The sequence below is a fragment of the Lithobates pipiens genome, unplaced genomic scaffold (genome assembly GCF_037356315.1).
Source record: "Lithobates pipiens isolate NorthernLeopardFrog02 unplaced genomic scaffold, aLitPip1_a1.2 Scaffold_8, whole genome shotgun sequence".
Classification (NCBI taxonomy): domain Eukaryota; kingdom Metazoa; phylum Chordata; class Amphibia; order Anura; family Ranidae; genus Lithobates; species Lithobates pipiens.
Window position 1 is genome coordinate 155,615,735 of NW_027507903.1, and position 17,073 is coordinate 155,632,807.

A 17,073-nucleotide genomic window follows, 5' to 3' on the forward strand; every position below is an offset into this window, starting at 1 on the left:
CGCGACACATGCAGACTTCTGCGGCCATTTGAGGAGATCACCAAACTGGTCAGTCGCAGCCATGGCGCCATCAGTGACATGGTACCTTATGCCTTCTTTCTGGAGCGTGCATTGCGTCGTGTCATTGATCAGGCTGTGGAGGAGCAGGAGCGGGAAGATGAGGAAGTCGCAATGCTGGATGAATTCCCAGGGGGGGCTACTCTATCTGAGACAAGTCAACAACAGGAGTCTGATGAGGAGTCAGAGGAGGATGGTGCCGGGGCGGATGAGCAGGAGCAAGAAGAGCATGCTTTAAACCTTTCTGGGATCCCTGTTGTGCGAGGATGGGGAGAGGAGAATGAAGAGGACGACATTATCCTGGATGATGAGCAGGAGCCAGGCCACCACACCGCTTCCACTTTAGTGCAAATGGGGGCCTTCATGCTCCAGTGTTTTAATAGGGACCCCCGTATAAAAAGCATGAGGGTCAAGGACCAGTACTGGGTGGCAACGTACTTAGACCCCCGGTACAAACACAAAATGGCGGAAATGTTACCGCCGTCGCAGAGGGCTGTCAGAATGCAGCACTTCCAGGCCTTGCTTCGAGAAATGCTGCATTCTGCTTTTGCGTGCGCTGGCAGAGGAGCAATTCCCACTCCCAGAGAAGGATTTGCGGGTACCAATCCAACAGCGCCTGCAAGAAGAGGCCGGTTTGAAGATGTGTTGGTGACTTCGGATATGAGGTCATTCTTTCAGCCGACCCATCGACAGGTGTCATCCGGATCCAGCATCAGGGAACGCCTAGACCGTCAGGTGTCCGACTACATTGGGTTAACGGCCGATGTGGACGCTCTGAGGAGTGATGAACCCCTAGACTACTGGGTGGGCAGGCTTGACCTCTGGCCAGAGCTTGCCCAATTTGCAATCGAACTGTTGGCTTGCCCCTCATCCAGTGTCCTGTCCGAAAGGACGTTCAGCGCAGCAGGGGGGATTGTGACCGATAAGCGTACTCGCCTAGCTCACCACAGTGTTAACTACCTCACATTTCTAAAAATGAATGAGGCATGGATCTCGGAGGAATTCAACACATGTGACCAGTAGACCATGTATATGTCTATAAACTATTTTTTTAATCAAGCACACAGACCTTCTTAATTCATTTGGCTCACTTCCTTGACCCAAAAAAGCACACCGTACTATATGCCCCTACCCTCCTCTTTGAAGAGGTTGAGCGGTGTCATATTTCTACTGGGGCTGCTTATGATATCCCTGTGCTGTGCTGACTTCCTCCTGGGGGTTCTTATTATGAAGGGATCACACTATCCCTGTGCTGTGCTGACTTCCTCCTGGGGGTTCTTATTATGAGGGGATCACACCATCCCTGTGCTGTGCTGACTTCCTCCTGGGGCTGCTTACGGTGCTGCTGTCAGCGCTGTATGTCACGGTGCTGCTGTCAGCGCTGTATGTCACGGTGCTGCTGTCAGCGCTGTATGTCACGGTGCTGCTGTCAGCGCTGTATGTCACGGTGCTGCTGTCAGCGCTGTATGTCACGGTGCTGCTGTCAGCGCTGTATGTCACGGTGCTGCTGTCAGTGCTCTGTATTACGGTGCTGCTGTCAGATGCCTCTATCACGGTGCATGTGTCATTCCGGTATGTCACGCTGCTGGTGATCATCTCCTGCACCCTCTTCTTTGCCTACCCTGGTCCCTGACCTTCCCTCTCCTCCATTGCCTTCATTAGCTCCATAGTCCTGAATTGTTAGAACAATTTCCCAAATAAAATAAAAATGCTTGTAGTTATCGATCCCAAATTCACCTCATACATGTATTATGTCATTGTCCAGATGGTGGGACTACGTTTTACCCCCTAATAATTACCACGTGGCCGCAAATTCGACATGAAGGTTTGCAAAGTTCGCCTCCCATTGAAGTCAATGGGGCCCGCGGCGAACGTTCGGTTTCGCGAACGTTTGGGTCCGTTCGCATTTCGCGTTCGCGAAACGTCCCGTCGGAAGTTCGTCCATCACTATTTAACGACAATGTTAAGACCTCCACCAACCTCCTAAGTTACTTTACAAGTTATATGCTTGAAAAAAATATTTTCTACATCCGTTCACCTTCATGGTAGATGACTGGAACCATACCCTTTACCAGATTCAGGCATGGGGAGAGTATCTGGTAATAGGTGTTAAATGTAAGGGATTTGATCCTCTGCTGAATGAAAGCTCAGCAGCAAATTCCGCGGCCCTTTCAAGTACTCATGCAAAGACAAAAGCCCTCCAAAGTCATGTACATAAAATTAAAAGAACCCTGTAGAATACACAAGACCAGTATTGAGGTGTATTCATACTAGAAACAACATCAACAACAGCAACAACAAATCTTGCAGAACCTTCTGCAACAAGGAGCATCTCACAAAGATGACTAATGTAATATTAAATATAACACAAGTGGAGAGGCACCTCTGGGGGCAGTAATTCGAGAAAAACGGCTTTAATCTTATAATAAAATGCACTCACATATAGGAGAAATTGACAGGCATGGTATAAATATGTCAAAGTGACACTCCCGGGTGCTGTGCCATGTACGTCCTTGCTGCTGGTAGCTGACAGGTGGATAAGCCGCTTCCAGAAGGCGGCCTCAGAACGAGGCTTGAAGCACACGATGTGGCTGGCTCAGAAGGGTGACGTCATCACACGTGGACACGTTTCGTGAGTGTGCGCACTTGGATGTAATTACAAGTCGTGCTCCTTTCTCAACAGACAAAATAGGTATACCACAAAGGGGCCATAAAAAGAGGAGAAGGGAGGAGATATGGGTGGGACAATCTTACAAACTAAACCAAAATATACAAGCGGCTCTGGGCATAAACAAAGCGGCTCTGGACATTATAAAAACATGTGTAAAAACACATACAAAAAGAGGGGAATTAAAATGCATTTAGCATTAAAACACCACATATGTATCTCAAATGGTAATAAATATTAAGGGTAAAAACAAATAGTAAATAATAATTAAAAAAGGAAAAATAAATAAATAAAAATAATAAATGTGATGAATATGAAATGTTGGACATAATGGGAAGTATAATATGAATCAAGTTAATGAGGTAGAAAAATAATAAGCAAAAAAACAAAAAACAGCTACAATTAGTATGGTATATGTGGATAATATAGCATCTCTGTATATATGCATATATGTATATAAAACAACCATTCTCACAGTGTATAAGTCAAGGGACCTCCTGTGGGGATACTGATGTATATATTATTTATCATATGTATTGTTATTATTATCTAAAAGACATGTCAAAAGGACATGACAGATTATTGTGTCTGGTGGACATGTCAACTAGCATAATTCACAGCAGGAAAAACCAAGACATGTATACATAACTAAAATCCCTTATGCACATAGACATATCTCTCTCTCTCTCTCTCTCTCTCTCTCTCTCTCTCTCTCTCTCTCTCTCTCTCTCTCTCTCTATCTATATATATATATATATATATATATATATATATGTACATACACACACTCATATGTGTGCACATAGGAGAGCTCATAATACTCTGATTGGGGGACTATGAAAAGATTATATTATAAAATGGTGGAGATTTCAATTCCTTTAATTATCCTTCCAGGAGAAAGAACATCTAATGCCACGTACACAGGATCGGACTATCCGGCGGACTTAGCAGCGGACTTTCTGAACGAGCGGACCTGCCCACACACGACCAGACTTTTCTCACACACAGAGGAAAGCTGTTCATTTTGAACGCGGCTCCAGGTAGACGGGACTAGAGCAGGAAGTCAATGTCGCCGCCTCCATTGGCGAGATTGACATCTCGCTGGCCCCGTCACCTGGTATGGACTTTGGGGGAAGCCCTACACCGAAAAAATGGCGTGGGGGTCCCCCCAAAGTCCATATCAGACCCTTATCCAAGCATGCAGCCCGGCCGGTCAGGAAAGGGGGTGGGGACGAGTAACCCCCTCCTGAGCCGTACCAGGCCACGCGCCCTCAACATGGGGGGGTGCTTAGAGGCCTTCTCTTCTTCTTCCTTGAGATGTTGACTCGTCGCTCTCTCTAGTCGCAATGACAGGGATGCGTTGTGCGGCGACTTATATAGGGACAAGGGGCGAGGTCACTGGGTGATGTCACATGGTGACCCCACCCCCTTATGATGTCACAGTCCCGGAGGATGTTGACGCCACGTCAGCTTAAGCCAGGAATGGTGGTTTGCGACAATGGCACCAACCTCCTCTCTGCCCTCCGACAGGGACAACTGACCAATGTGCCCTGTGTGGCTCACGTCCTTAACCTGGTGGTGCACCCGGTGGTTCTTGGGCAGGTACCTAGGCTTAAAGGATGTCCTGAGGCAGGCCAGAAATGTCTGTGTGCATTTCCACCGATCATTTAATGCCGGTGCTTGGCTGGCTGAGCTCCAAAAGTAATTGAACCTGCCCAAGAACTGCCTTATATGTGACATGCCCACCAGGTGGAACTCAACGGTGGCCATGCTGCAGCGGCTACACACGCAGCAGAGGGCCATCAATGAGTACCTGTGCGACTACAGCACAAGGACAGGGTCAGGGGAGCTCGGTTTTTTTTCCACCATGCCATGGGGCATGATCATGGATGCATGCACTGTCCTATAACCATTTGAGGAGGCCACGAGGATGGTGAGCAGTGACAATGCATGCATCAGTGACACTGTACCTCTTGTCCACCTGTTGGAGCATATGCTGCGTGGAATAATGGACAGAGCACTTGAGGCAGAACAGAGTTAGGAAGAGGAGGACTTCCTTGCCTCTCTTATCCAGACAGTGTTCCTGCTGTCCCACCCATCACACAGGAAGAGGACAAGGAGGAGGAGGAGGCTTGTGTCAGCATGGAGGTGGAGCCTGGCACTCAGCATCAGCAGTCTTTTAGGGATGATTTACAGGCCCTAGAAACACGTGGACTTGTACGTGGCTGGGAGGAGGTGGCTGCGGATCATGTTGTCCTTAGTGATCCAGAGGACTCCTGACCGAATGCCTCAGCTAACCTATGCTGCATGGCCTCCCTGATCCTGCAAAGCCGGCGGAAGGATCTTCGTATTCATTGGATCAAGGAGAGGGACCATTACTGGCTGGCCACTCTCCTTGATCCACGGTACAAGGGTAAGTTGTGGACCTTATCTTGCTGTTGCAGAGGGAGCAGAGGATGAGACATCCGGGAGGCCTTGCAAAAAGGTTTGTGCAATGCGTTCCCAGAGACTGGGAGGTTACAAACCCCTGGTCCTGGACAACGTGTTGCTGAGGCTTCGGTCAGTCATAGAAGGAGCAGGGGAGAAGGTTGCCGCCTGACGTGTTCAGACAATTTTTTAGTCCGCAGCCCCAAGATATGATTGCTTATAGCAAGCATCACCAGCGTCTGATTTACATGGTGCAGGAATACCTAGGGGCAAGGTCAGACTTGGACACCTTTCCCATCAAAAATCCTCTGGCTTACTGGGTCTTGAGGATGGATCACTGGCCAGAGCTTGCACAGTATGCAATTGAGCTACTGGCCTGTCCTGCATCCAGCGTTCTTTCGGAACGCATCTTCAATGCTGCTGGAGGCTTTGTAACCAATCACAGGGTGCGCCTGTCCACCGAATCGGTTGATCGACTGACATTCATAAAGATGAATCAGTCTTGGATCACCACCAGCTACCAAGCACTTGAAGCTGATGTAATCGAATCATTTTTTTTTAAAATGTCACATCCCTTCAAGACTGCCTATGCTGATGCTGAGTGACTGTTCTGTTATGTTGACTGACTATCCTCTTCCTCCTCAATGATCCAGATGATAGCTTGGAAGAACATTTTTAGTTCTGGGTGACACCTCCAGTGGCTAAGGCCCAATTTTTTATCCCCTGTTTAACAGGGGCATGTAATTACAATTTTTGATGCAATGCTTTGCAGCAGGGCTCATTCCTGCACTCCAACTACAGTATCCATGTGATAGAGGTCTAGACCTATGAAAACCCCTAGAGTGCATAGCAGATATTGGTAACCTATAATGAGTACAGCTTCAGCTCCTAGACATAACCAAATATTAAGACAGAAGCAAACATGAGTCTCCTTAATATCCCTTAATAAGCCCAGAAGCATGAAAATTAAATGTTGCAGGATACACCTTTAATGTTTCTAGTTCAGCCTAGGGGTGGATTATTAACCAAATGCAATTACAGAAAGTCCTGATTAAATCACAGCAGACCTCACTAAGCCGTCACCTCCACTTGCTGCAAAAAAGGAGAGTCTAATTGATGGTAAAACATGAAGTAAGCTGACCCCAGTATCTGGAAGGAATTAACAGGTTGTAGCTTATGCTGATCTCTGATTTTTGCCAGCACTATGCTCTGCAGATTGACAAGCGTTAGGGCCTCTGCCTCCAAAATTACCACACTAATGGTGGATATCCTCCTAGGGGTAACCCCACACTGTGCTTCCCCACAGTACGGGTACGGTAGGAAGGAAAGCTATAGAAAAAAAACTCAAAACAACCTACCTTGGAGCCACCTGACAGATTCATAGCAGGTGACATGGCGGAATCAGATTGCATAGTGTAGCTTTCCTGTCCAGATGAAGTCTTCTGTAATAGTCATAGGAAGATCCAGGTCTGCCTACTGCTCCATCCCCCACCTGTATGCACTCCCTCCTTGGTGTCTGTGGATAATGGCACCAGGGTATACTCACAAACCCATCATATTGCTATCCATTCAGGGGGACCTGCAGCATAGCAGGCTGCATTCTGTCCTGGCCTACACACAATAGCTTATCTGCCTCAGGAGACATGTGCCCCTCCCATCTGGAAGTAATTAGGTACTTAGGAAGCCTAAACTTCAGCCCCACTGATCCCTGGGGGGGTGGCCTGCTCCAGCCATGCAGTTATCCCTCCAAAAAATTTGGGGAAGCCAGTGGCCAATATCCATCCATATCAATCAGTAGCAAACATCAGTAGTTCAGCCAGCAACCAAGGACATGGAGCTTGACCAAATGTAAGTAAGGGAGGGCTTCACTAGAGCCTTGGCGCCCACAGGGATAGCTGCTTCTCCTTTGGTAGAGAAGGAACATTGGGGAAAACCAAGAAGGTTATGGGGCGGGGAAATGTAATATATTTCAGCATATCAATCCTTAGATGTCCTGTTGTACGTAAGATCCACACTATAGAGGAGCAGCAAAGAAACCTTTGGACTGCAGCCTTGTCAAACAGGGAAGAGGGTAGTGTTAAGTGGTTCTAAAATATAGGTTTTTTCTCTTCATTAACCACTTCAGCCCCGGACCAATAAACACCCTAAGGACCAGAGGTCTTTTTACAATTTCGCACTGCACTGCTTTAACTGGTAATTGCGCGGTCATGCAATGTTGTACCCAAACGAAATTTGCGTCCTTTTCTTCCCACAAATAGAGCTTTCTTTTGATAGCATTTGATTGCCTCTGCGATTTTTATTTTTTGCGATATACATGGAAAAAGACCGAAAATTTTGAGAAAAAATTATATTTTCTACTTTTTGTTATAAGAAAAATCGAATAAACTCAATTTTAGTCAAACATTTAGGGCAAAATTTATTCAGCCACATGTCTTTAGTAAAAAAAATGTCAATAAGCGTATATTTATTGGTTTGCGCAAAAGTTATAGCGTCTACAAACTAGAGTACATTTTCTGGAATTTACACAGCTTTTAATTTACGACTGCCTATCTCATTTCTTGAGGTGCTAAAATGGCAGGGCAGTACAACCCCCCCCCCCCCCCAAATGACCCCATTTTGGAAAGTAAACACCCCAAGGAAGTTGTGGAGAGGCATGTTGAGCCCATTGAATATTTTTTTTTTGTCCCAAGTGATTGAATAATGACACAAAAAAAAAAAAGTTTACAAAAAGTTGTCATTAAATGATATATTGCTCACACATGCCATAGTTATATGTGGAATTGCACCCCAAAATATATTCTGCTGCTTCTCCTGAGTACGGGGATACCACATATGTGGGACTTTTTGGGAGTCTAGCCGCGTACTGTACCCCGAAAACCAATCACTGCCTTCAGGATTTCTAAGGGTGCAAATTTTTGATTTCACTCCTCACTACCTATAACAGTTTCGAAGGCCATAAAATGCCAAAATAACACAAAACCCCCCCAAATGACCCCATTTTGGAAAGGAGACACCCCAAGGAAGTTGTGGAGAGGCATGTTGAGTCCATTGAATATTTTTTTTTGTCCCAAGTGATTGAATAATGACACAAAAAAAAAAAAGTTTACAAAAAGTTGTCACTAAATGATATATTGCTCACACATGCCATAGTTATATGTGGAATTGCACCCCAAAATATATTCTGCTGCTTCTCCTGAGTACAGGAATACCACATATGTGGGACTTTTTGGGAGTCTAGCTGCGTACGGCCCACCGAAAACCAATCACTGCCTTCAGGATTTCTAAGGGTGCAAATTTTTGATTTCACTCCTCACTACCTATCACAGTTTCGAAGGCCATAAAATGCCAAAATAACACAAACCCCCCCCCCCCCCCCCCAAATGACCCCATTTTGGAAAGTAGACAACCGCAGGAAGTTGTGGAGAGGCATGTTGAGCCCATTGAATTTTTTTTTTTGTCCCAAGTGATTGAATAATGACACAAAAAAAAAAAGTTTACAAGAAGTTGTCACTAAATGATATATTGCTCACACATGCCATAGTTATATGTGGAATTGCACCCCAAAATATATTCTGCTGCTTCTCCTGAGTACGAGGATACCACATATGTGGGACTTTTTGGGAGTCTAGCTGCGTACGGCACCCCGAAAACCAATCACTGCCTTCAGGGTTTCTAAGGGTGCAAATTTTTGATTTCACTCCTAACTACCTATCACAGTTTCGAAGATCATAAAAAGCCAAAATAACACAAACCCCCCCCAAATGACCCCATTTTGGAAAGTAGACACCCCAAGCTATTTACTGAGAGGCATGTTGAGTCCATGAAATATTTTATATTTTGAGACAAGTTGCAGGAATTTTACAATTTTTTATTTTTTTTTTGCACAAAGTTGTCACTAAATGATATATTGCTCACACATGCTATGGGCATAAGTCAAATTACACCCCAAAATAAATTCTGCTGCTTCTCCCGAGTATGGGGATACCACATGTGGGGGACTTTTTGGGAGCCTAGCCACGTACGGGACCCCAAAAACCAAGCACTGCCTTCCGGATTTAAATATAAAATGCTACCAAAAAAACTGTTAGCGATCGCAGTGATCAGGCCTGACTCTGCGATCGCTGCAGTTATGTGTTTAGTGTTTTGTAAGTGACAGTGATCGATCGATACTGCACTTGGGTGGGCTGGGCAGAGGGGCAAAACGCAGGTGCTAGCAGGTATCTGGGCTGATCCCGCTAACAATGCGTTTTTTTGGAACCCTAAACTGCTGGGGATGCTAGTATAGATCTGATCAGATCAGATATTGATCTGTTCAGATTCTATACCACTACGGGAGGTTTATGCTTTGCGTGTGGGTGTTAGCGGTACTGGCACTAACCTAGCGCTGCCTGGGGCGACGCAGACCCTGGCCCTAAAACCTAATTGATATCACCCGCCGGGTGATCAGGGGGTTAAACCTTTATTGGGTAATAAATGGTGGGTGCCCTGATGCTATAAAAAGCAAACTAACCAGAGTCACCCGTAACACTTATACGGTGATCACTGGTGAAAGGGTTAACTAGGGGCAATCAGGGGGTTAAAACCATTATTGGGTAGTATATGGGGGTACCTAACGCTATAAAAACCTGGCGGTGAACCTAAAAAAATAACTAGCTACCTAATGACACTAGTGACACTAATGCAGCGATCAGAAAAACGATCGCTTAGTGACACTGGCAAAAGGGGGTGAAAGGGTTAACTAGGGGCAATCAGGGGGTTAAAACCATTATTGGGTAGTATATCGGGGTACCTAGCGCTATAAAAACCTGGAGGTGAACCTAAAAAAAAAACTAGCTACCTAGCGACACTAGCGACACTAATACAGCGATCAGAAAAATGACCGCTTAGTGACACTGGCAAAAGGGGGTGAAAGGGTTAACTAGGGGCAAGCAGGGGATTAAAACCATTATTGGGTAGTATATCGGGGTACCTAGCGCTATAAAAACCTGGCGGTGAATCTAAAAAAATAACTGGCTACCTAGCGAGACTAGCGACACTAATGCAGCGATCAGAAAAATTATCGCTTAGTGACACTGGCAAAAGGGGTGAAAGGATTAACTAGGGGCAATCAGGGGGTTAAAACCATTATTGGGTAGTATATCAGGGTACCTAGCGCTATAAAAACCTGGCGGCGAACCTAAAAAAATAACTAGCTACCTAGCGACATCAGTGACACTAATGCAGCGATCAGAAAAATGATCGCTTAGTGACACTGGCAAAAGGGGGTGAAAGGGTTAAATCTAGGGGCAATCAGGGGGTTAAACCTTTATTGGGGGGTGATAGGGGGCTACCCTGGACCTAACACTAACTGCCCTGACAGTTTTTACTGTTACAACTGACACTGAATGCAGTGATCAGTAAATAAATGATCACTGCAATCAGTGACACTGTGACTGAGGGGGCGGGGGATCGGGGGGGGGGATCGGTGGGGGTTTGTGTGCTTGTGTGTACCTACATGTCAGTGTAGTGTTGGTGCACACTTACTTTCTGTCTTCTCCTCGTAGTCCGGTCAAAAAGACCGCCCCGAGGAGAATGACATCACTTCCTCCTTCCTGTGTATACAATACACAGTGGGAGGAAGCTTCTCATTGGCCAGGAGCGATCGAGAGGGGGTGGCCAGAAACCAACGGCCATCCCCTCATCACGGATCGCTCCTGCAGCGAACCGGACCGCCGTATCCAGCGGGAGGGGGTCCGATCGGACCCCCCACCCGCTGGATGGCAGGCACGTACATGTACGTGCTTGTGCCTGCCTGTGCCATTGCGATGACGTACAATGGCAATACGGCGGTCCTTAAGTGGTTAAGGTAAAAAAAAAACACCCCACTAACTGAGGTAAAAAACACCCCTCCCCTGCCCAAACACTTAGGCTGGCCATACATGGTCGAATTTCAAAAGAATTTTCTTTTCAAATTCAGAAATTTTGTGCGTTTTGTGATCCGATGGTGCCACCATTGAATTTGAAGTCTTTTTCTTTTCTTTCACATGCGCATTTATTTTTCGATTACATTTCTCGCACAATTTTCTCATCATTGTTCAGAAAACAGTTTGTTTTTCAAAAACATTCCAACATGCCCAATTACTCAAATTCGATGGCCACACAAAAATCGGCTGTTGCTGCAGCCCACTAATGGTGCGCAATTCGAAAGAAAATTTTTAGATAAGATTTTCGAAAGAAAATTCTTTCAAAATTCGACCCATGTATGGCCTGCCTTAGGCATTAACTAGGGAACGTACACAGGACGTTTTAAAACCTCTCCTTAACGATTTAACTTGACAGATAGTAAACAACATTTAAAAATTTCCTTTTTGCTGCGTTTGCATTTAGGAGTGTTTTTTTTTTCAAATTGTCAAAAACGAAAAACGCCTGTAAACGGAATGCGGCTAAATGCGAGCTACTGCATTTACACGCATTTACAAGCTGTTACAGGCATTTTGCGTTTTACTATTCCATCTATGCTGCAAGGAAAAGCAAAAGCTTAAGTGTGGAGTTATTCACTCTTCAATTTTGCCTCTTATACCTTGGGACACTCTTTTGATTCAGTTCTGGCCCCTTTTGATCGTTTAACCACCTCAATACAGGGCACTTACACCCCCTTCCTGCCTAGACCAATTTTCAGCTTTCAGCACTCTCAAACTTTGAATGATAATTACTCAGTCATGCAACACTGTACCCATATGAAATCTGTGTCCTTTTTGCACACAAATAGAGCTTTCTTTTGGTGGTATTTAATCACTAGTGGGTTTTTTTTTTTTTGCGCTATAAATAAAAAAAAAATTAAATTTTGTGAAAAAAATAATAATTTTTCTTTGCTTCTGTCATAAAATTTTGCAAATTAGTAATTTTTCTTCAAAAATGTTGTCCAAAATTTATGCTGCTACATCTTTGGTAAAAATAACCCAAATTAGTGTATATTATTTGGTCTTTGTGAAAGTTATAGAGTCTACAAACTATGGCGCCAACCACTGAAAATAGATCACATTTGATCACACCTGATGTTCTGAAGGCCTATCTCATTTCTTGAGACACTAACATGTCAGGAAAGTACAAATACCCCCAAATGACTCCTTTTTAGAAAGTAGACATTCCAAAGTATTAAGTAAGTAGCATGGCAAGGTTTTTTTAAGTTGTAATTTTTTTCCCACAATTCTTTGTAAAATTAAGTTGTTTTTTTTTGTTTGTTACAATTGTCATATTAACAGGTTATTTCTCTCACAGAGCATATACATACAAAAAATTACACCCCAAAATACATTCTGCTACTCTTCCCGAGTATGGCGATACCACATGTGTGAGACTTTTACATGGCCTGGCAACATACAAAGGCCCAACATTGAAGTAGCACCTTCAGGCGTCCTACGAGCATTAATGACACATCTCATTTCTCAACAACCTATTACACTTTTGAAGGCCCTGGAGCAACAGAACAATGGAAATGCCCACAACATTACCCCATTTTGGAACGCAAACACCCCAACGTATAATCTATGAGGCATAATGAGTCTTTTGAACAGTTTATTTTTTTCCAGAAATCTTTGGAAAATGTGGGGAAAAAATGAAAATCCTTTTTTTTTTACACAAAGTTGTCAATTTATAAGATACTTCTAACACATAGCATGTATAAAGCAGAAATTACACCCCAAAACACATTCTACTACTCCTCCTGAGTATGACAATACCACATGTGTGAGACTTTTACACAGCCTGGCCACATAAAGAGGCTCAACATTGAAGTAGTACCTTCAGGCGTTCTAGGAGCATAAATTACACATCTCATTTCATTCCTACCTATCACACCTTTGAAGGTCCTTGATCACCAGGACTGTGGAATTACCCACGAAATAACCCCATTTTGGAAAGCAAACACTCCAACATATATTCTATGAGGCATGGGCTGCTGTTAGGTACTCGGGTACTCAGATAGGCTGGAGACAGGTACTCAGGTAACTTGATGAGCTGCTGATAGGTACTCGGTTACTCTGATGGGCTGGTGACAGGTACTCGGGTACTCTGATGGGCTGATGACAGGTACTTGGTTACTCTGATGAGCTGGTGGCAGGTACTTGGGTACTCTGATGGGCTGGTGTCAAGTACTGAGGTATTCTGTTGGCCTGGTGACATGTACTTGGGTACTCTGATGGGCTACAGATAGGTACTTGGGTACTCTGATGGGTGGTGACAGGTACTCTGAAGGGTGGTGACAGGTACTTAGGTGGTTTGTGACAGATACTCAGATGGAAAGAAATTGTATAGAATGGCAGTTCCTTGCAATTTTGTTGTGCCACATCCAATAATTGAGAACTAGCAAAAGAAAACCCCTGGCGGTGGACTTTAAAGGCATGTACAGAGAATAAAAAATGTAAATAAGAAACAAAATTTATTAATTGAACTATCATAAAAACATATCATAGAAAAACAGCTTAAACAACATTGTTATCAATGATATAAAGTACAGTAGACTATAGAGCTTGTCACCCTACGCATTTCGGAGCGCTCATGTCTCCTTCCTCAGGGGTAAGTATATAGCAAAAGCACATTTCTATTCAAAAAACACAAATGACAAGTATTAAGACATGAAAATAGTCATATATGTTGGTAATTGTTATAGAGATCTCTGCATAGTGTACTTACAAATCAAAATTAAGTGTTGAATAGATATTCCATGATGTTTGTAATTAAAAGCAACAAGACAAATCAGGCATTTCGAGTGATTTCTTAATCTCCAAGGCTCCCAGAAATGGATGTTATCAAAAATCTAAGCCAAGACACCTATAGATGTTTTTACTGCAGATGGACAACAAGGCCCACAATATCTCCAAGCCCGTTGAGTAGGCTGGAGGAAACACTAGATTCAAAAATGCTTGTAATATCCAATACATTTTAATCAATTAAATTCCATATATTCATTTTTGTAATATTGGCATATATGTACCTGAAGCAGTAATTGGAGTGGAGTATACGGCTTGATATAGGCTTCAAGACAGTGGTGTCTATTAGTGACTAAAATAAAAAACAATAATTATGGATCTAGGGATTTTTTTTCTCACATATATATAAACGAGATGTTACCGCAATCTCCTTCTCACACATGATCGGTGTTTGAGGAGGAGAATCTCGTTACTGCTCTGTGTTTACATTTAATGATTGGCTGTGAAGGCCGCCAGCTAATGGCTGTTTACCAGCGTTGGTGATGAGCAGTGTTCCCAGGAACACGCTGCCACCGCCATGCGCCATGCAAAGTTGGGAGGTACCATTTATGTTCAGCCGTTACTTCATCATGGCGGATCACGTGGTAAACAGCCATGCCCAATGCCTGTTTACCCCCTCGGTGACAAGCAGTGTCTCCATGACACGTCGCCACCAATAGTACAGGACTGCACGCACACGATCGCTCGCATGCCCTGTTTAAATGAACAGCTGTCATATAATGCCCATCCAGATTAAGAGCCGGACTTGCAGCAAGCGGTTAAGGTAAGATTTTCTGGCTCCCCACTGCCTCACCTTTTTTTCTTTCCCCTATCTTGTCCTCCCTGCCCACTCTCTTTGCCCATGACATGCTGTGTTGATGTAAAAAGCTCAATTAGGATACCATTACAAAAATTTAAAGCAACATGACTCAGTATGTTGAAAGTTTTTAATGTTTAATATTTCTTGGCAATATAATTATACGTTATTTGTCAATAATGTTTGTATATCTTTGTAGTATATGTACAAATTTGTGCTCCAATCTAAGGCCCTGATGAAGCGGGACTCCCCACGAAACACGTACTCCAGTTTTCTCGATTCTTCAGCCAGGACCAGCACATCCTGGATAGACTTACAGTAACTGTGGTTTTAACCAGTTGTATTCAACTTTTTTTTTAAAGCTAACCATTTGTATATGGAAAGTAAAGATTTGTTTATTTTTTAAGCCTATTTGGTATGTGTATTTATTAGACCGTGTAAAGTCTCGCCCAATTTTTATTCTCATTCGATCATTGTGTTAGTTACATGTTTAGCTTTAGAACATCACACAGTTAGGACAAAGAATATAGTTTACCAAGCTAGCAGAAAAGGTGCAGACAAAAATAATATTATACATAAATATATATAAATATATATATATATATATATATATATATATATATATATATATATATATATATATATATATATATATCACTATAGTGTTGTGGTTCTGGCACTTCTGTGTTTTTTAAAAAGCTGAAATTCCCCTATAATTGTTTGAAAGGTTATTTAACTGATTCCCGACCAGCCGTGGAAAGTTATACTGTAGCAGATGGGCTCCCCTGGGCGAGCCATAATAGCTGTACATCGGCCCTTTAAGTCGTTGTAGGAGGCACGTGCGCGTGCCTGCAGCGTGTGCCCGGAGCCAATGCGAGTGCCCTGCGGCAGACCACTGGACACCCACGATCGCTAGTGACAGAGTGAGAACCAGGATCTGTGTGTGTAAACACACAAATTCCAGTTCTGTCAGAGGAGAGGAGAGAGATTGTGTGTTCACACTGAGTATGAACACTGGTCTCTCTCCGCCCCTAGTCATTCCCATCCCCCCCCCACAGTTAGGACACACCTAGGGAACACAGTTAACCCCTTGATCTCACTCTAATGTTAACCCCTTCCCTGTCAGTGACATTTATATAGTAATTGGAGCATTTTTACAGCACTGATCACTGTATAGTTGTCAATGGTCTCAAAAATGTGTCAAAAATGTCCAATTTGTCTGCCTCAATATCGCAGTCCCGATAAAAATCGCAGATTACCGCCATTACTAGTAAAAAAAAAAAATAATAATAAAAATGTCATAAATCTATCCCCTATTTTGTAAATTCTATAACTTTTGTGCAAACCAATCAATATATTCTTATTGCAATTTTTTTTACCAAAAAGATGTAGCAGAATACATTTCGGCCTAAATTGAGGAAAAAAACTATAAAAAACAAAAAAAAAATTGGGATATTAAATTATATTTATTATAGCAAAAAGTAAAAAAGATATAGGGATTTATTTACGAAAGGCAAATTCATTTTGCACTACAACTGCAAAGTGCACTTGAAATAGCACTAAAAGTGCACTTGGAAGTGCAGTCTCTGTGGATCCGAGGGGGACATGCAAGGAAAATAAAAACTGTTTTTTAGTTATCACATGATTGGATGATAAAATCAGCAGAGCTTCCCCTCATTTCAGATCTACCCCTCAGATTTACAGCGACTGCACTTCCAAGTGCACTTGCAGTGCAATTTTAAGTGCACTTTGCGCTTGTAGTTTGCACTTGTAGTGCAAAGTGGATTTTCCTTTTGTAAATAACCCCCATTGTGTCTTTTTCAAAATTGTCGCTCTTCTTTTGTTTATAGCGCAAAAAATAAAAACCGCAGAGGTGATAAAATACCACCAAAATAAAGCTCTATTTGTGGGGAAAAAAGGACATAAATTTTGGTTGGGTACAGCGCCGCACGACCGCACAATTGTCAATTAAAGTGACGCAGTGCCGTATCCCAAAAAATTGCCTGGTCATTGAGCAGCCAAACCTTCCGGGCTGAAGTGGTTAAAGTAATTTTCTGTTTTGCGTTATATGTTTATTCTTGAAAGATCTTACTACAAGAAAGAGTGGAATGCTTTTTTTTTTTTCAATTGCTTCTTAGGACAAATGATCCTTAAGCTGATGATATATTTTATTGCAGTAATGAAGGAACAATGAGAGGATGGTAATCTGAAAACATTATCATTTTTGTGTTAACTCTGTAGGCCTAGATTGTTAGTGTTAAAAAAATAAAAATATCACAGCTTTATTCAAGATTTCTATTACAAGTGATTATAATCCTTTCTAACAAAAATACATTAAACAATAATAATTGCAAATGACATTGAACTTCATAAAAAAA